The 20,240-nt window shown below is 36.4% G+C and overlaps 1 long non-coding RNA gene across 1 annotated transcript in view; it reads right to left on the minus strand.

The window, feature by feature from the left end:
• Window positions 1-10,001: 10,001 nt before the first annotated feature.
• Window positions 10,002-20,240, minus strand: part of LOC140844256 (uncharacterized) — a 115,827-nt gene continuing 105,588 nt past the window's right edge. The window contains exon 3 of the long non-coding RNA XR_012122406.1: window positions 10,002-10,221. This is a non-coding gene — a long non-coding RNA (uncharacterized lncRNA). The remainder of the gene's footprint in view (window positions 10,222-20,240) is intronic.

A 20,240-nucleotide genomic window follows, 5' to 3' on the forward strand; every position in this document is an offset into this window, starting at 1 on the left:
CTTTTCATGTTCCTAGTGCCAGAAAATATTTCTCAACTGTAGCCCTTCGGATGTGCTCCTATTTTTCACAAAGGCTGTCCCTAGCCAATTACTGAGTAGAGTGGGTTTACTAAATGAGGTGTATCCCTGAAGGATTCTGGATTACTTTAATAGGAAACTTGGGTCCATTGCATTAGTCTTGCCAAAGAATTCTTACAACTGCTGCAGTCTGAGACTTTCTATCAAATATTCTTTCCTTCCCTCTCTCCTCCTCTGTGGTCACACTTACCTCTTGGTCTGAATGCTTTCCCCACTCGTTCTGAGTCCTTCCCTTTCATCTTTACCAGAGATTCTCTCCAATTCCTTTCTTGTACCTCTAATTTCATTTTAGCATTGGTGTATCAGATGAACTCACCAACCGAAGCAATGCCAGGAATGAGTCAAGAAAACAGAGAATACAGACAGAGTTTTGGAAGAACCTAAGTGAATACACCTCAAGCTCTTCAGGTACTCTAATTCACATTGAAGTTTGAAAACTAGTGCTGTAGACCTTTTCCATTTTTGTCATAGTTATCAATACTAAGTGGGTCACAGCCCTCATATTGAGGGGAATACTAGCTGTTCTGTACTTGAGGGTGACTCTTAGAAAATGACTGAATTCAAGGGGAAAATTACAAAGGCAATATTTAACTATATTTATTAAATTTTGAATCAAAGTGAAGAGCAAAGAGAACCACAGCTATTACCTAGCAATCTGACACATGCTGCTACAAAATCTTGTGCAAGGTAGAGAGAATAATCAAGGTAGAAGAACTCCTTGAGAGTAAATAATCTCTATAGAATGAAGAAAAAACAAAAGTGAATACTTGCTGCAGATTTTTAGCTGGACATCATGAAACTGTCCTTCTGTAGGATCCTCTAGATGCTTATGATCCTGAGTTCTTGTTTCTTATATTACTCAGAGTATTGATTTCAACAGTAAACAAGGTGCTAGCCATGATTATGTGACATCTAAATGGAAAACTCCCTTGAATACTCATTGACACCATGTGAAGACTTGGATTTTTACCTTTGCCACCTTATAAAGCTTCCAAGAAGTGATTTTTAAAATAAGTAAGCTGTGAGAAAGTAAAGAAAGACTCATACAGTGTTTTCTTATTTCCATAAATGCTGCCTGCTGACATTACTTCTTATATATGTTTTTAAACATGATTTCATATTGATTTTTTCAATTACCTTAAACACTGCTTTCCCTTGTGGTCAAGGATGCCATGATGCCCTATTTGCTGGAAACTGTTTCATACTATGTAGTCATGAGAAACTGAAAAAATATTTATTCTAGTATCTAGGCATTTAAAAATTGAACCAATTTCATCATTTTACTAAACTCTTACTTTTTTTGTTTTGTACATTACTTTTGCACATAATTGTTATTTAAAGTGGGTTCTTTATACAAAGATATTGTTGAAGAACTCACTTAACAGACTTAACAATTTTACAGCTAGGTTTGCAACACTGAACTTATTTGCTGAAATGTCTTATATTCCATTCTTTTTGATATTTAAGTAGAATTTAACATAATATTCTATCCTACATCTCAATCCTGACTTCTGTAGACCAAGCCTGCAACATCTCTTGTCTGATTAGCAACTCAGTTTCAAAAAGCAATAAGGCATAAAATTAAGAATTTAGGCTCTGTTGATGGTAGTGATGATATGATGGGTGTTTGTGTATGTCCAAATTCATCATTGTGCACATTAAATATGTGCAGTTCTTTATACATTAATTATACTTCAATGATGTTGTTAAAATAAATGAATTTAATCTCTGGTGTTAGGTTTACTTATTGTTACTTAACTAGAAAAACTATTAGATTATTTTTAAATTAAGGAAGGTATCATTGATATACAATCTTATGAAGGTTGCACATGAGCAACATTCACCCGTACTATCAAGTCCCTCCCCACACCCCATTTCAGTCACTATCCATCAGCATAGTAAGATACTATATAGAGTCATTACTTTTCTTCTCTGTGCTTTACTGCTGTCCAGTGATCTAACCATATTGTGTGTGCTAAATTATATTGCACCTTATTCACCTCTCCCTCCCTCCCCACCCACTATCCTATCCCCAATCCCTTCTGTTCAGAAACCATTGGTCTCTTCTTGGATTCTGTGAGTTTACTGATGTTTTGTTCCCTCATTTTTTGCTTTGCTGTTAATACTCCACAAATGAGAGAAATCATTCTGTAATTCTCTTTCTTCACCGGGCTTATTTCACTGAGCATAATACTCTCTAGCATAGTTGTTGCAAATGGTAGGATTTGTTTTTTATGCTGAATAATATTCCATTGTGTATATGTGCCACATCTTTTTTATCCATTCATCTACTTATGGACACTTAGGTTGCTTCTATGTCTTGGCTATTGTAAATAATGCTGCGATAAACATAGGGGTGCATATGTCTTTTTGAATTATGTATCTTGTTTTCTTTGGTAAATTTCTAGAGGTGGAATTCCTGGTATTTCTATTTCTTGTTTTTTAATGAACCTCCATATTGCTTTCAACAATGGTTGAACTTATTTACATTCCCACCTAGGGTAGGAGGGTTACCCTTTCTCTGCATCCTCGCCAGCATTTGTTGTTCCTTGTCCTTTGGATGTTTGCCATCCTAACTGGTGTGAGCTGATATCTCATTGTGATTTTAATTTTCATTTCTCTGGTAATTAGTGATGTACAGCATATTTTCATGTGTCTATTGGCCATCTGAATTTCTTCTTTGGAGAAGTATTTGTTCAGTTCCTCTGATGATTTTTTAATTGGATTATTTGTTTTTTCGATGTCAAGGCATGTGAGCTCTTTATATATTTTTGGATGTTAGCCCCATATTGGATATATTCATTTAAAAATATGTTCTCCCATACAATAGGATGCCTTTTTGTTCTGATGATGGTGTTCTTTGCTGTACAGAAGATTTTTAGTTTGATAGTGTCCCATTTGTTCATTTTATACTTTTGTTTCCCTTGCCCAAGGAGATGTGTTCAATAAAAAATTGTATTTATATTCAAGAGATTTTTGCCAATATTTTCATCTATGAGTTTTATGGTTTCATGAATTACATTCAGGTCTCTGATCCATTTTCTTTTGTGTATGGGGTTAAACAATAATCCAGTTTCATTGTCTTACATGCAGCTGTCCTGATTTGCCAACACCAGTTGCTGAAGAGGCTGTCGTTTCCCCATTGTATGTCTATGGCTCCTTTATCATATATTAATTGGCCATGTATGTGTGGGTTTATATCTGGGCTCTCTATACTGTTCTTGTGCCAGTACCAAATTGTTTTGATTACTGTGGCTTTGTAGTAGAGATTGAAGTCAGGGAGCATAACCCTGCCAGCTTTATTCTTCCTTCTCATGATTGCTTTGGCTATTCAGTGTCTTTTTTAGTTCCATGTGAATTTTAGAACTATTTCTTCTAGTTCATTGAAGGATGCTGTTGGTATTTTGATAAGGATTGCATTGAATCTGTAGATTGCTTTAGGCAGGATGGCCATTTTGACAATATTAATTCTTCCTATCCATGAGCATGGGATGTATTTCCATTTATTGGTGTCTTCTTTAATTTCTCTCATGAGTGTCTTGTGGTTTTCATGGAATAGGTCTTCAACCTCCTTGGTTAGCTTTATTCCTAGGTATTTTATTCTTTTTGATGCAATTGTAATTGAGTTGTTTTCCTGATATCTCTTTCTGCTAATTCATTGTTAGTATATATGATGCAACAGATTTCTGTGTATTAATTTTGTTTCCTACAACTTCGCTGAATTCAGTTATTAGTGCAAGTAGTTTTTAGGTGGATTGTTTAGGGTTTTTTTTTTGTACAATATCATGTCTTCTGCAAAAAGTGATAATTCAACTTCTTCCTTACCTATCTGGATGCCGTTTATTTCTGTGTGTTGTCTTACTGCCATGACTAGGACCTCCAGTACTATGTTGAATAACAGTGGGGAGAGTGGGCATCCCTGTCTTGTCCCCAATCTTAAAGGAAAATCTTTCAGCTTCTCACCATTTGTTTTGATGTTGGCTGTGGGTTTATCATATATGGCCTTTATTATGTTGACATACTTGCCCTCTATACCCATTTTCTTGAGAGTTTTTATCATGAATGGATGTTGAAATTTGTCGAATGCTTTTTCAGCAACTATGGAGATGGTCATGTGTTTTTTGTTCTGCTTTTTGTTGATGTGGATGATGTTGATGGATTTTCGAATGTTGTACCATTCTTGCATCCCTGGGATGAATCCCACTTGGTCATGGTGTATGATCTTTTTGATGTGTTTTTGAATTCGGTTTGCTAATATTTTGTTGAGTATTTTTGCATCTACGTTCATCAAGGATATTGGTCTGTAATTTTCTTTTTTGGTGGGGTCTTTACCTGGTTTTGGTATAAGGGTGATGTTGGCTTCATAGAATGAGTTTGGGAGTATTTCCTCCTCTTCTATTTTTTGGAAAACTTTGAGGAGAATGGGTATTATGTCTTCTCTGTATGTCTGATAAAATTCCGAGGGAAATCCATCTGGCCCCGGGGGTTTTGTTCTTGGGTAGTGTTTTGATTACCACTTCAATTTCTTTGCTGGTAATTGGTTTGTTTAGATTTTGTGTTTCTTCCTTGGTCAGTCTTGGAAGGTTGTATTTTTCTAGGAAGTTGTCCATTTCTCCTAGGTTTTCCAGCTTATTAGCATATAGGTTTTCATAGTAGTCGCTAATAGTTCTTTGTATTTCTGTGGGGTCCATTGTGATTTTTCCTTTCTTGTTTCTGATTCTGTTGATGTGTGTTGACTCTCTTTTTCTCTTAATAAGTCTGGCTAGAGGCTTATCTATTTTGTATATTTTCTCATAAACCAGCTCTGGGTTTCATTGATTTTTTCTATTGTTTTATTCTTCTCAATTTTGTTTATTTCTTCTCTGATCTTTATTATGTCCTTCCTTCTGCTGACTTTAAGCCTCATTTGTTCTTCTTTTTCCAATTTCAATAATTGTAACATTAGACTATTCATTTGGGTTTGTTCTTCTTTCTTTAAATATGCCTGGATTGCTATATACTTTCCTCTTAAGACTGCTTTTGCTGCATTACACAGAAGTTGGGGCTTTGGTTGTTGTTGTCATTTGTTTCCATATATTGCTTGATCTCTATTTTAATTTGGTCATTGATCCATTGATAATTTAGGAGTATGTTGTTAAGCCTCCATGTGTTTGTGAGCCTTTTTGCTTTCTTGGTACAATTTATTTCTAGTTTTATACCTTTGTGGTCTGAAAAGTTGCTTGGTAGAATTTCAATCATTTGTAATTTACTGAGGCTCTTTTTGTGGCCTAGTATATGGTGTATTCTGGAGAATGTTCCATGTGCACTTGAGAAGAATGTGTATCCTCTTGCTTTTGGATGTAGAGTTCTATAGATGTCTTTTAGGTCCATCTGTTCTAGTATGTTGTTCAGTGCCTCTGTGTCCTTACACATTTTCGGTCTGGTGGATCTATCCTTTGGAGTGAGTGGTGTGTTGAAGTCTCCTAAATGAATGCATCACATATCCTCTTGTTGGACTGAGCCCTTTATCATTATGTAATGTCCTTCTTTATCTCTTGTTACTCTCTTTGTTTTGAAGTCTATTTTGTGTGATACTAGTACTGCAACACCTGCTTTTTTCTCCCTGTTGTTTGCATGAATACCTTTTTCCATCCCTTGACTTTTAGTCTGTGCATTTCTTTGGGTTCAAGATGAGTCTTCTGTAAGCAGCATATAGGTGGGTCTTGCGTTTTTATCCAATCTATTACTCTGTGTCTTTTGATTGGTGCATTAAGTCCATTTACATTTATGGTGATTATTGAAAGATATATACTTATTGCCATTGCAGACTTTATATTCATGGTTACCAAAGTTTCAATTTAATTTCCTGACTATGTAAGAGTCTAAGTTAACTCACTTAATATGCTGTTACAAACACAATCTAAAGGTTCTTTTTTTTTCTCCTCCTTTTTCTTATTCCTCCATTCTTTATATGTTAGATATCATATTCTATATACTTTGTCAATCCCTTGATTGACTTTGGGGATAATTATTTTAATTGTGCATTTCCTTAGTAATTAGCTGTTTTACTTTCTTTACTATGGTTTTATTTCCTCTGGTGACAGCTATTAAACCTTTGGAACACTTCCATCTATAGCAGTCCCTCCAAAATAGATTGTAGAGATGGTTTGTGTGAGGTAAATTCTCTCAGCTTTTGCTTATCTGGAAATTGTTTAATGCCTCCTTCAAATTTAAATGATAATCATGCCGGATAAAGTAATCTTGGTTTCAGGCCCTTCTGATTCATTGCATTAAATACATCATGCCACTCCCTTCTGGCCTGTAAGATTTCTGCTGAAAAGTTTGATGTTACCCTGATGGGCTTTCCTTTGTATGTAATCTTATTTCTCTCTCTGGCCACTTTTAATAGTCTGTCTTTATCCTTGATCTTTGCCAATTTTATTATTATATGTCTTGGTGTTGTCTTCCATGGGTCTCTTGTGTTGGGAGATCTGTGCACCTCCATGGCCTGAGAGACTATCTCCGTCCCTAGACTGGGGAAGTTTTCAGCAACACCTCCTCAAAGACATTTTCTATCCCTTTCTCTCTCTTCTTCTTCTTCTAGTATCCTTATAACGCGATTGTTCCATATGTATTGGTCGCACAGTTCTCTCAATATTCTTTCATTCTTAGAGATCCTTTTTTCTCTCTGTGCCTCAGCTTCTTTGTATTCCTCTTCTCCAGTTTCTATTTCATTTATCTTCTCCTCCACTGTATCCAACCTACTTTTAATACCCTCCATCGTGCTCTTCAATGATTGGATCTCTGATCTGAATTCATTCCTGAGTTCTTGGATGTCTTTCCATACCTCTATTAGCATGTTGGTAATTTTTATTTTGAACTCCCTTTCAGGAAGAGTCACAAGGTCCATGTCATTTAAATCTCTCTCAGGAGTTGTATTAATAATTTTAGCCTGGACAAGGTTCCTTTGGCATTTCATGTTTGTATATGGTGCTCTCTAGTGTCCAGAGGCTCTATTCTGGAGCTGCTCATCCCCTGAAGCAATGTCAGGGGTTGCAGGGGAGTGGTATTGGTGCTTGGGTGGAGGAAAGAGCTGTTTTCTGCTTCCCGGCTGCTATGCCTGTCTCCACTGCATGAACCAGTGGGCTGTGCACACAGGTATAGGCTTTTGTCCCAGAGCGGCCAGACATGGATCCCTGCTTCCCACAAGCAGCTGGAATCTCAGTCTCTCCAGGAACTCTGCCTGTATTTTCAACGCCATAATCACACTAGTATCATAAAAGCACCATGAAATGTAGATTTGTGCTCCCAGAGCAGATCTCCAGAGCCAGGTATTCAGCAGTTCCAGGCCTTCCACTCCCTCCCTGTTCCATTTCTCTTACTCCCACTGGTGAGCTGGGGTGGGGGAAGGGCTTGGGTCCCCCTGGGCCACAGCTCTGGTATGCTACCCTTTTCCATGAGGTCTGTTCTGTTCTCAAGGTGGGTGCAGTCTGGCACGGTCCTCTTTCCTTTTGCTCTCTTAGGATTAGTTGCACCAACTATATTTTCTAATTGTATGTGGTTTTAAGAGGAAACCTCTGTCTCTTCTCTCACGCCACCATTTTTAATGGGGTTCTTGTATGTTTAAATTTTTTAATCCATATAATAACAGCAACTTAGTCATCTATTCCAAGACTGATTCAAGTACAAAGAAGCCTTCACCATGAAAATATACCAGTGAATATAGGTCTAGTTTTTCTTTAGAACTACTGTAAAATAATTTATAAAAATAATAATAAATGAGCAGAATGCAACATTTTATAGCAGTTTTGATAGCAAAATATGAATAGAAGGCATTTTATAGGATTTGCTAAAAAGGTTTTGAGTTTCTGTTTTCATGTGAAAGAAATAAATGTTTAATTCATTATATTGAAAATCAATTTTCTATAGAATAAAGTTATTTGAAAGTTTGAATTATGAATAAGATGTAATTGAGAGTGAATTCACTGTTAATGTTAAGTCTTCAACATTGTGTTTGCCTGAAACAGTATTTTCACCAATGCAAAATATACTTTTGTTTTAAATTGGAGGACAAAAAAATTTATTTGGACTGAGAGGTAGATATAAAAAAGCATATGAAATATGCAGTTTTCTAAATAATGCTAGGGCTGGTATGGTATGTCAAATAAATGACACATTTACTATATAATTTTGGGAAAAAATGTTAACCTATATAAAATTACCATATGCAGTAGAAAACAGGCCTTTCTTTATTCTTCACCTTCCCATTTTTATTCATGTAGAATGGGAAAATGTAGAGAATCACATATACTGCTATCTCTGTAATTCAGCTGCATTTTAAATTTAGTGGCATGTCCATCAGCTGAATGACAGATTTCAACTCCCTAGCGTAGGTCTCCTCATTTCCTAAATAAGTGATAATGCGGCTACCTTTGTCAGGTAAGATTTAGACTGCAAAAACAAAGCATCAAATTAACAGGGTTTAAGGAATATAGCCATTTATTTGTCTGTTCTATAAATTCTGGAGTGTGTAGTCTAACACTGTATGGAGGCTCTGCTCTGTCATTTGGGGTGGGCCCCTTTCTCTTAATCCATACTGGCGGTTTCCACATTCTAGGCAGCAAAGCAGAAGAAACATAAAATTAAGGCTTCCACATATGTCATACTGGCCAGAACTCAGTTTTATGGCCACCAGAAAGATACAAAGAGAATTGAGAATATAGTGTTTAGTCTGGGTTACCTTTGAACTCAGTCTATTTTTGTGGTTGTGTGATGAAGCAGTATAGTATGTTGAATAAGAATGCCTATCCTGTATTATTCTCAATAAATAAGCCAGGCAGACAAAGACAAGTACCAAATGGTTTCACCTATTTGTGGAGTATAAGAACGAAGCAAAACTGAAGGAACAAAACAGCAGCAGACTCACAGACTCCAAGAAAGGACTAGTGGTTACCAAAGGGATGGTGGTAGGGAAGATGGATGGGGAGGGAGGAGGAAGGGGATTAAAGAGTATTATGATTAACACACATAATGTAGGGGTGTCACAGGGAAGACAGTATAGCCCAAAGAAGACAAGTAGTGGCTCTGTAACATCTTAGTATGCTAATGGACAGTGATTGCAATGGGGTGTGTGTGTGTGTGTGTGAGGGAGACTTGATAATATGGGTGAATGTAGTAACCACAATGTTGGTCATGTGAAACCTTCATAAGATTGTATATCAATGATACCTTAATAAAAAAAGAAGAAAAAAGAATGCCTACCCTGTAACTGAATTACTTGAATTTGTAGCCTGGGGTTGTCTTGGACTTGCTGTGTAGAGTAAGTTGCTGGCAACTCTAGTTGATGCCTCCCCAACTAAAAAAAAAAAAAAAAAAAAAAAGCAATGTCTTGGTCTACAGCATTCAAACAAATTATAGGTTTTGAGGTCTTGAACAACTTTGATATATTTCTATATTCCAATTTCCTCCAAAATAAGGGTAATAGTAGTATCTACCACATGAATTTGTAAAGCAAATGAAATAAGTGAATAAGAGTAAATAAAAAGATAATATCTTTGTATTTATCAATTTACCTTATTCCACCAATTGTAGCAGTAGTGATAACAATGCAGGTCTTTTTTTTTTTTATTATTGATTCACTATAGAGAGCGCAATGTGCCTCACTGCTAAACTTATCTTCATAATAAATGAGAGCTTTAGAGTGTTACCAAGATTCACTTTATTGAAACAAGCATCTAAGGACAGCTCTCTTGGAGATTTTAAAGTATGAGACAGCATTTCTTAAAATATGATTACTAGAAATTGCATTCTCTGCATTATTATTTTGAAGTCGTAATAGAAAAAGATATTATCTGTATGACAAGACTAGAGATTGTTTTTCATTTATTAAATCAAGGCAAGTTTATTTAGCACACTAAATTATCAACATGAAGCTTATTGCCTGATCGTTTTACGTGTATTATTACAAGATTTAGGAAATCATCCTAAATAATAGGTTGCAGTAGGTTGAATTGTCAACTCCCAAAAAGATATGTCCAAGTCTTAGCTCTTGATATCTGTGAATGTGACCTTATTTGGAAATAGGGTCTTTGTAGATCTAGTTAACGGTCTTGAGATGGGATCATCCTGGATTTACGGCGGGCTCCAAATCCAATGACTGGAATCCTATTAACAGAAAAAAACAGGGGTATTTGGAACACGCAGACACAAAGTGGGAAACCATGTGAAGATGCAGGTGGAGAATGAAGTGGTGTATCTGCAAGACAAGGAGCACCAAAGTTAGCAGGAGCTGCTAGCAATTAGGAGAGAGGAGTGGAATGTATCATCCCTCAGAGCCTGCAGAAGGGATCCATAGACTGACACCTTGGCTGCAGACTTTTGGCTTTCAGCACTGTGAGAGAATAGATTTCTGTTATTTAAGCCATCAAGTTTATGGTAATCATTATGGCAGCCCTATGAAACTAATATGTTTCTAATATATTTCTGATATTCATGTAGTTTTGTGATTACAGAATTTAAATCAACACAATGTTTGTGAGCCTTTTGTTTTCAACCTTTAAATGGAAACCATTTTTTACTTTGAGAATAACTGTTAGGATTATTAAGTACAATTACTAGAGGACATGAAACAAGGATTGTAGTGGCTGGAAGACTGGAAGATGTCTGGAAAGAGCCTGGAGAACATCTCTTCTAAACATCTCATTTTATAGATGAAGTCTGAATTTGGATTTGGGCTGTGATTGATTTTCACTTTACTTACTTTCCCTTAATCTGCTGTGTCTCCTTGTTAGTAGCTCAAATGAGAAATAAATAAATAAATAAGAAAGTCATCAAGTGGCTGTATAATACACAAACTAAACTGTCCATTTATAAGTCTTTCTGCAGACATAAGTACCTTAGTGATTACAGAAACAATTCCCTCTAAAGCTCCTGTAATAAACAAAAGCTACATTCTGATGAAATAAACTAAAAAATTTTCTTTGTCATTTCAGAGGTCTCCCAGATCCAGTATAAAAAATTCACAGGTTCTTGATTTTAGCCTAATAATATTTAGGAGTCTTGTAATGATAAAGTTTTCACTTTCAAGGTCTTTGTGTACATGTATTTTTGCAAGAAAAAGATATAAGGACAGGCTTTTTACAAGAGTTTTGTCTTTCAATATCTGAATATTCTTTTATTATATGGGGCACTGCACTAACGTTTTCATTTTTGTCTTCATTTTCTGTCTCAGTAATTGATCTGCAAAAGTTGCTCTTGGAACTGATGCACTCAGACAGCTTCAGCCTGGTGGATGGAAGTTGCTAGGCAACCTCACCTGTAACAGCAAGGCTGCTGGGCCTTTTACCGTTGAGAGTCTTGTTTGGGGAGTATCTGAGGCAGAGACTACTTCTAATTCTTGTGTCTTTAGGCTTCCAAAAACAGATTTAGAAGGAACCTTTATAGTACTTAAGAAGGATTATCATAAAATAGAAAAATTCACCTTATATCAATGTTTTATTTTCAGGTTTTAGGTGATATCTTAAAGAAATTTCCTTGCAAGTTTTAAACATCAGATCAATGTTTTATTAAGATATTAAAATATGAGCTGAGAGAATAATGCACTTATTTATTCTATTTGTAGGTTCTTCTGGCTGACATTTCTGTTTCTTTAAACCATTATTTCATAATGGTTTATTGTAAGTGTCATTACATTTAAATAACATTGTGGTTTATGACTATTTTCTTCAAAACAAGTCATTAGATCTTCTATCCTGGAGAAATGACATGAAATTAGTATTGAGAAAATACATAGAGCTATTGTAGTATTAAATAATGCAATTTTATGGCTATGTCTATTAAATGCATATTGATTATGATCCAGTTACAGAGAAGAGAGCAAGGCTGAAATACTGCCATTAGATAAATTGGGACAATTTTCTGCCATTGTTCTTTCCCTACTACTTTGGTGTCATCTCAACACAAGAAAGGAGAGTTGGCTGGCTTAGAAATAAACAGTGGCTTATTAAATATGGGTCTGTTCTGTTGGAGCAATTCTGTTCATTAGTCTGTTTTTAACCTAGAACTTTAGGAGCTGATGAATAAGCTTTCTTGATAATGGTAATAAAAGAATGGAATAGGTACATTCTTCCAGGTCTTTCCCCAGAAGAATATGGATAATAGAAAAATAGAACTTTTTCTATTTATATAATATACATATTTTTTATTTTCCTTATACTCATTATCATCCTTAAACACTTCTGTATCGTGTTTATTGGATAGGTACTTGTGAATAGTCTCAAATTTTATTTCTCCTAAGCATGAAGAGGGGTATTGAACACTCAATGGGAAAGGAGGTATTATATAACAAAACATAGAAGAAATTTTATTAGAAAACTATGGTTCTGCACTGTTGCTCTTACTGTTTGATTGTCTTTCATATGTTTTCATTGGAATCCCCAGAAAAAGCCCCCATTTCTTTTCAGTCTGAATGTTTCAAACAAATATCAACCATTTGCATGATGCAATTTTAGTGATACAATTTTAAAAGAATAGAGTCATTTCTACATGGGAAGCTGTGCCTAAAAATTCCTGGTCACTTTTGGTTGAAGTCAGTGAAGAATTTTCTATCAGCAGTGCTGAAAGTCTTGAGGTAGAGTTGTAGGAATAGGCAGAAAGGGAAATACATGTGTTTGTTACATATTTAGATGAAGAAAGTATTTGGAGATTGATGATAGATTGGATGGGGGATGATGGAAAAGGTGTTAGTAAGAATGTCTTTTAGATTTGTAGATGATGTGCCTTTGAGTTTTTAAACAAGGAATCTTTTGTAAATGCCCATATACCTGTTACTAGTTCTGTCTTAATCATTTGTTTTTTCTGCCTGTCTTATTCCCTACAATTTCTAGTTTTAATTATTGTTCTTTTGTTTTCAAATTTATAATCCTATTCCTATTTTCATTCTGTGGGTGATTAACTTTTTAACAACGTTATTTATTTTTTATTTTGGTATCATTAATTTACAATTACATGATGAACATTATGTTTACTCGGCTACCCCCCATCACCATGTCCCCCACCACATATCCCTTCACAGTCAGTGTCCATCAGCATAGTAAGATGCTGTAAAATAACTACTTGTCTTCCCTGTGTTGTAGAGGCCGCCCCATAGCCCCCCCCCCATATTATACATGGTAATCGTAATGCCCCCTTTCTTTTACCTGCCCTTATCCTTCCCTTCCCACCCATCCTCTCCAGTCCCTTTGCCTTTGGTAACTGTTAGTCCATTCGTTGGTTCTGTGATTCTGCTGCTGTTTTGTTCCTTCATGTTTTCTTTGCTCTTATACTCCACATATGAGTGAAATCATGTGGTACTTGTCTTTCTCCACCTGGCTTACTTCACTGAGCATAATACCCTCTAGCTCCATCCATGTTGTTGCAAATGGTAGGATTTGTTTTCTTGTTAAGGCAGAATAATATTCCATTGTGTATATGTACCACATCTTCTTTATCCATTCATCTATTGATGGACACTTAAGTGACTTCCATTTCTTGGCTATTGTAAATAGTGCTGCGATAAACATAGGGGTGCATCTGTCTTTCTCAAACTGGACTGCTGCATTTTTATGGTAAATTCCTAGAAGTCGAATTCCTGGGTAAATGGTATTTCTATTTGAGGCATTTGGAGGAACCTCCATACTGCTTTCCACAATGGTTGAACTAATTTACATTCCCACCAACAGTGTAGGAGGATTTCCCTTTCTCCACAAACTTGCCAACATTTGTTGTTGTTTGTCTTTTGGATGGTGACCATCCTTACTGGAGTGAGGTGATATCTCATTGTGGTTTTAATTTGCATTTCTCTGATAACTAGCGATGTGGAGCATCTTTTCATGTGTCTGTTGGCCATCTGAATTTCTTCTTTGCAGAAATGTCTGTTCAGCTCCTCTGCCCACTTTTTAATTGGATTAATTGTTTTTTGTTTGTTGAGGAGCATGAGCTCTTTATATATTTTGGATGTCAAGCCTTTATGGGATCTGTCATTTATGAAAATATTCTCCCACACTGTAGGAGAACGTTTTGTTCTATTGATGGTGTCCTTTGCTGTACAGAAGCTTTTCAGCTTGATATAGTCCCACTTGTTCATTTTTGCTTTTGTTTTCCTTGCCCGGGGAGATATGTTCATGAAAAATTCGCTAATGTTCACATCCAAGAGATTTTTGCCTATGTTTTTTTCTAAGAGTTTTATGGTTTCATGACTTACATTCAGGTCTTTGATACATTTTGAATTTACTTTTGTGTATGGTGTTAGATAGTGATCCAGTTTCATTCTCTTACATGTAGCCGTCCAGTTCTGCCAGCACCATCTGTTGAAGTGACTGTCATTTCCCCATTGTATGTCCATGGCTCCTTTATCAAATATTAATTGACCATATATGTTTGGGTTCATGTCTGGAGTCCCTAATCTGTTCCACTGGTCTGTGGCTCTGTTGTTGTGCCAGTACCAAATTGTCTTGATTACTATGGCTTTGTAGTAGAGCTTGAAGTTGGGGAGTGAGATCCCTGCCACTTTATTCTTCTTTCTCAGGATTGCTTTGGCTATTCAGGGTCTTTGGTGTTTCCATATGAATTTTTGAACTATTTGTTCCAGTTCATTGAAGAATGTTGCTGGTAATTTGATAGGGATTGCATCAAATCTGCATATGGCTTTGGGAAGGATGACCATTTTAATGATATTAATTCTTCTTAGCCAAGAGCATGGGATGAGTTTCCATTTGTTAGTGTCCTCTTTAACTTCACTTAGGAGTGTCTTAAAGTTTTCAGGGTATAGGTCTTACACTTCTTTGGTTAGGTTTATTCCTAGGTATTTTATTCTTTTTGATGCAATTGTGAATGGAGTTGTTTTCCTGATACCTCTTTCTATTGGTTCATTGTCAGTATATAGGAAAGCCACAGATTTCTGTGTGTTAATTTTGTATCCTGCAACTTTGCTGTATTCTGATATCAGTTCTAGTAGTTTTGGAGTGGAGTCTTTAGGGTTTTTATGTACAATATCATGTCATCTGCAAATAGTGACAGTTTAACTTCTTCTTTACCAATCTGGATTCCTTGTATTTCTTTGTTTTGTCTGATTGCCATGGCTAGGACCTCCAGTACAAAGTTGAATAACAGTGAGGAGAGTGGGCTTCCTTGTCTAGTTCCCGATTTCAGAGGAAAGCTTTCAGCCTCTCGCTGTTCAGTATGATGTTGGCTGTGGGTTTATCCTATATGGGGGCCTTTATTATGTTGAGGCACTTGCCCTCTATTCCCATTTTGCTGAGAGTTTTTATCATGAATGGATATTGAATTTTTTCAAATGCTTTTTCAGCATCTATGGAGATGATCATGTGGTTTTTGTCTTTATTTTGTTGATGTGGTGGATGATGTTGATGAATTTTCGACTGTTGTACCATCCTTGCATCCCTGGGATGAATCCCACTTGGTCATGGTGTACGATCCTTTTGATGTGTTTTTGAATTCGGTTTGCTAATATTTTGTTGAGTATTTTTGCGTCTATGTTCATCAGGAATATTGGTCTGTAATTTTGTTTTTTGGTGGGGTCTTTCCCTGGTTTTGGTATAAGGGTGATGTTGGCTTCATAGAATGAGTTTGGGAGTGTTCCCTGCTCTTCTATTTTTTGGAAAACTTTAAGGAGAATGCGTATTATATATTCTCTGTATGTCTGATAAAATTCCGAGGTAAATCCATATGGCCCAGGGGTATTTTTCTTGGGTAGTTTTTTGATTACCGCTTCAATTTCTTTGCTGGTAATTGGTTTGTTTAGATTTTGTGTTTCTTCCTTGGTCAGTCTTGGAAGGTTGTATTTTTCTAGGAAGTTGTCCATTTTTTTCTAGGTTTTCCAGCTTCTCAGCATATAGGTTTTCATAGTAGTCTCTAATAATTCTTTGTATCTCTGTTGGGTCCGTCGTGATGTTACGTTTCTAATTTCTTATTCTGTTGATGTGTGATGATTCTCTTTTTCTCTTAATAAGTCAGGCCAGAGGGTTATCTATTTTGTTTATTTTCTCAATGAACCAACTCTTGGTTTCTTTGATTTTTTCTATTGTTTTATTCTTCTCAATTTTGTTTATTTCTTCTCTGATCTTTATTATGTCTATCCTTCTGCTGACTTTAGGCCTCATTCTTCTTTTTCCAATTTTGATAGCTGTGATGTTAGACTATTCATTTGGGTTTGTTCTTCCTTCTTTAAATATGCCTGGATTGCTACATACTTTCCTCTTAAGACTACTTTCATTATGTCCCACAGAATTTGAGGTTTTGTGTTGTTGTTGTCATTTATATCCATATATTGCTGGATCTCCATTTTAATTAGGCCATTGATCCATTGACTATTTAGAAGCTGTTGTTAAGCCTCTATGTATTTGTGAAACTTTTTGGTTTCTTGGTACAATTTATTTCTAGTTTTATACCTTTGTGGTCTGAAAAGTTGCTTGGTAGAATTTCAATCATTTGTAATTTACTGAGGCTCTTTTTGTGGCCTAGTATATGGTGTATTCTGGAGAATGTTCCATGTGCACTTGAGAAGAATGTGTATCCTGTTGCTTTCGGGTATACAGTTCTATAGACGTCTATTAGGTCCATCTGTTCTAGTGTGTTGTTCAGTGCCTCTGTGTCCTTACTTATTTTCTATCTGGTGGATCTGTCCTTTGGAGTGAATGGTGTGTCGAAGTCTCCTAAAATGAATGCATTGCATTCTATTTCCTCCTTTAGTTCTGTTATTATTTGTTTCACATATGCTGTTGCTCCTGTGTTGGGTGCATATATATTTATAATGGTTATATCCTCTTGTTGGACTGAGCCCTTTATCATTATGTCATGTCCTTCTCTATCTCTTGTTACTTTCTTTGTTTTGAGGTCTATTTTGTCTGATACTAGTACTGCAACACCTGCTTTTTTCTCCCTATTGTTTGCATGAAATATCTTTTTCCGTCCCTTGACTTTTAGTCTGTGCATGTCTTTGGGTTTGAGGTGAGTCTCATGTAAGCAGCATATAGATGGGTCTTGTTTTTTTATCCATTCAGTGGCTCTATGTCTTTTGATTGGTGCATTCAGGCCATTTACATTTAGGGTGATTATTGTTAGGTATGTACTTCTTGCCATTTTAGGCTTTAGATTTGTGGTTACCAAAGGTTCCAGGTTACTTTCCTTACTATCTAAGAGTCTAACTTAACTCACTAAGTATGCTGTTACAAACACAATCTAAAGGTTCTTTTCTATTTTTCTTCCTTTTTCATCCTCCTTCATTCTTTATATATTAGGTATCAGATTCTATACTTTTTCTCTATCCCTTGATTAGCTTTGGGGATAGTTAATTTAATTTTGCATTTGCCTCACAATCAGCTGCTCCATCCTCCCTACCATGGTTTTACTTGGTCTGGTGACAGCTATCCAACCCTAGGAACACTTCCATCTATAGCAGTCCCTCCAAAATAGACTGCAGAGATGGTTTGTGGGAGGTAAACTCTCTCAACTTTTACTTATCTGTAATTTAATTCCTCCTTCAAATTTAAATGATAATCTCACCAGATAAAGTAATCTTGGTTCCAGGCCCTTCTGTTTCATGGCTTTAAATACATCATGCCACTTCCTTTTGGACTGTAAGGTTTCTGCTGAGAAGTCTGTTAGTCTGATGGGCTTTCCTTTGTATGTGTTCTTATTTCTGCCTCTGGCTGCTTTTAACAGTCTGTCCTTATCCTTGATCTTTCCCATTTTAATTACTATGTGTCTTGGTGTTGTCTTCCTTGGGTCCCTTGTGTAGGGGGATCTGTGGATCTCCATGGCCTGAGAGACTATCTCTTTCCCCAGATTGGGGAAGTTTTCAGCAACTACCTCCTCAAAGACACTTTCTATCCCTTTTTCTCTCTCTTTTTCTTCTGGTATCCCTATAATGCAAATATTGTTCTTCTTGGATTGGTCACACAGTTCTCTCAATAGTCTTTCATTTTCAGAGATCCTTTTTTCTCTCTGTGCCTCAGCTTCTTTGTATTCTTCTTCTCTAGTTTCTATTTCATTTATTGTCTCCTCCACTGTATCCAACCTGCTTTTATTACCCTCCATCGTGTTCTTTAATGATTGGATCTCTGACCTGAATTTATTCCTGAGTTCTTGGATGTCTTTCTGTACCTCCATTTGGATGTTGATAATTTTTATTTTGAACTCCCTTTCAGGAAGCATCACAAGGTCCATATCATTTAAATCTTTCTTGGGAGTTGTATTAACAGTTTTACTCTGGACAAGGTTCCTTTGGCATTTCATGTTTGTACATGGTGTTCTCTAGTGTCTTGAAGCTCTATTCTGGAGCTGCTGAGCCCCTGAAGCCATGTCAGGCATTGCAGGGGAGTGGTAATGAGCATAGGAAAGAGCTGTTCCCTGCCTCCTGGCTCCTGTGCTTTCTCCGGAGTTTTATTAATAATTTTCCTATGGACAAGGTTCCTTTGGTATTTCATGTTTGTATATGGCGCCCTCTAGTGTCCAGAAGCTGTAGTTTCTGGAGCTACTCAGCCCCTGAAGCAATGTCAGGGGTCACGGGGGAGCGGTACTTGTACCTGGAGGCAGAAAAGAGCTGTTTCCCACCTGCTGTGCCTCTCTCCACTGCCTGAGCCAGTGGGCCGGTCACACAGGTATGTTTTTGTCCCAGAGCAGCCAGATATGGATCCCTGCTTTCCTCAAGCAGATAGAATCTCAGTCTCCCCAGGAACTCTGCCTGTATTAACTTTCCAACCCGGTAGTCATGCGAGTCTCATGAAAGCACCATGAAATGTAGGTTTGTGCTCCCAGCGCAGATCTCCGGAGGTAGGTAGTCAGCAGTCCCAAGCCTTCCACTCCCACCCTGCTCCATTTGTCTTCCTCCCGCCCAACAGCTGGAGTGGGGGAAGCGCTCGGGTCCCTTGGAGCCACAGCTCTGGTACATTACCCGGTTCAGTGAGGTCTGCTCTTTTCTCCAGGTGTTTTCAGTCTGATGCCATCCTCTTTCCTGTTGCTCTTTCAGGATTAGTTGCACCAATTAAATTTTCTAATTGTATCCAGTTTTAGGAGGAAGCCTCTATCTCTCCTCTCACACTGCCATCTTTAATAATTTCTATCTTTCATTTTCTCAATCAGATATGCTCTTTAAATGCAATCATGGAGTCTTCTACATTTGATATTATCAAGAGTAGAGACTGAAAGCTTAGTTGCTAATAAAGTTGAAAGTCCCTCAGCACGTGTAGGTATGTGGAGCTCAATCCATTAAATATTAAAAGAAAATAAACCATGCATAATTTCTTTGCTTTATTTTGCTTTTGTATTACTTATTCCAACATTTCAAATGGAACCTATATTGTATGCTGCTATTTAAAGCAAACAGTTTCATTTCTTTAGTTTTAAGTAGGCATTAATAAGTTTATAAAACAAGATTTTATGTTAATACCAAGGTTTGATACAATGAATCTTCCAATAATGCTTGGATCTCTGCACAAATGCCTTATTTCTATTAAAAAATCTTTAAAACTGCTCAAGATTCTGATATGAAAAGCAAAATAAAAATTTTATGCAAAGTAGAGATAAAATGACTAAGTTTATAATACTGCATGTTTTTTATCATGGGTGATTAAAAGTCATTCAGTTATAGTCACTACAATGTTCGAAAAGCTCTGTACAAATAAAAATGAAAACAAAGCTGCTGGAAGTAATACATGGAGAAAAGATCTGCATGAACATGTAACCATACATTTTAAAGCGTGCATTTTAAATTCACACATTCAAGGGATAAGAAGACAGAGTTAAGTGGAGGGGATAAGGTATGGAAGGCAGATAACCTCCACCAAAACACAGAAAGTACAAATACATCAATAAAAGAGTTGCAGGATGCAAATGTTAACTACTTCTATATAAACTCATATTGTCATTTTTCAAGTGAAAATACACATCCAATCACTTTATGCCTCAGAAAAGCCATAAAAATCAGGAGGAAGAAATTATCCAGAGAAAGTGGCCTATTCATTCCAAGAGCTCAATAAGAAGTAACAGTGAACTACGAATATTGATTTAATGCCTACTCATCCTGAAAAAGTATACCTGTGGACCTACAGATACTGGTTTAGAGGGGCAGACCATAATACATATAAATTTTATACTAGAAATATCAGTATTTACAGTAACATTTGCCT

Source organism: Manis javanica, chromosome 11, assembly GCF_040802235.1.
Source record: "Manis javanica isolate MJ-LG chromosome 11, MJ_LKY, whole genome shotgun sequence".
Classification (NCBI taxonomy): domain Eukaryota; kingdom Metazoa; phylum Chordata; class Mammalia; order Pholidota; family Manidae; genus Manis; species Manis javanica.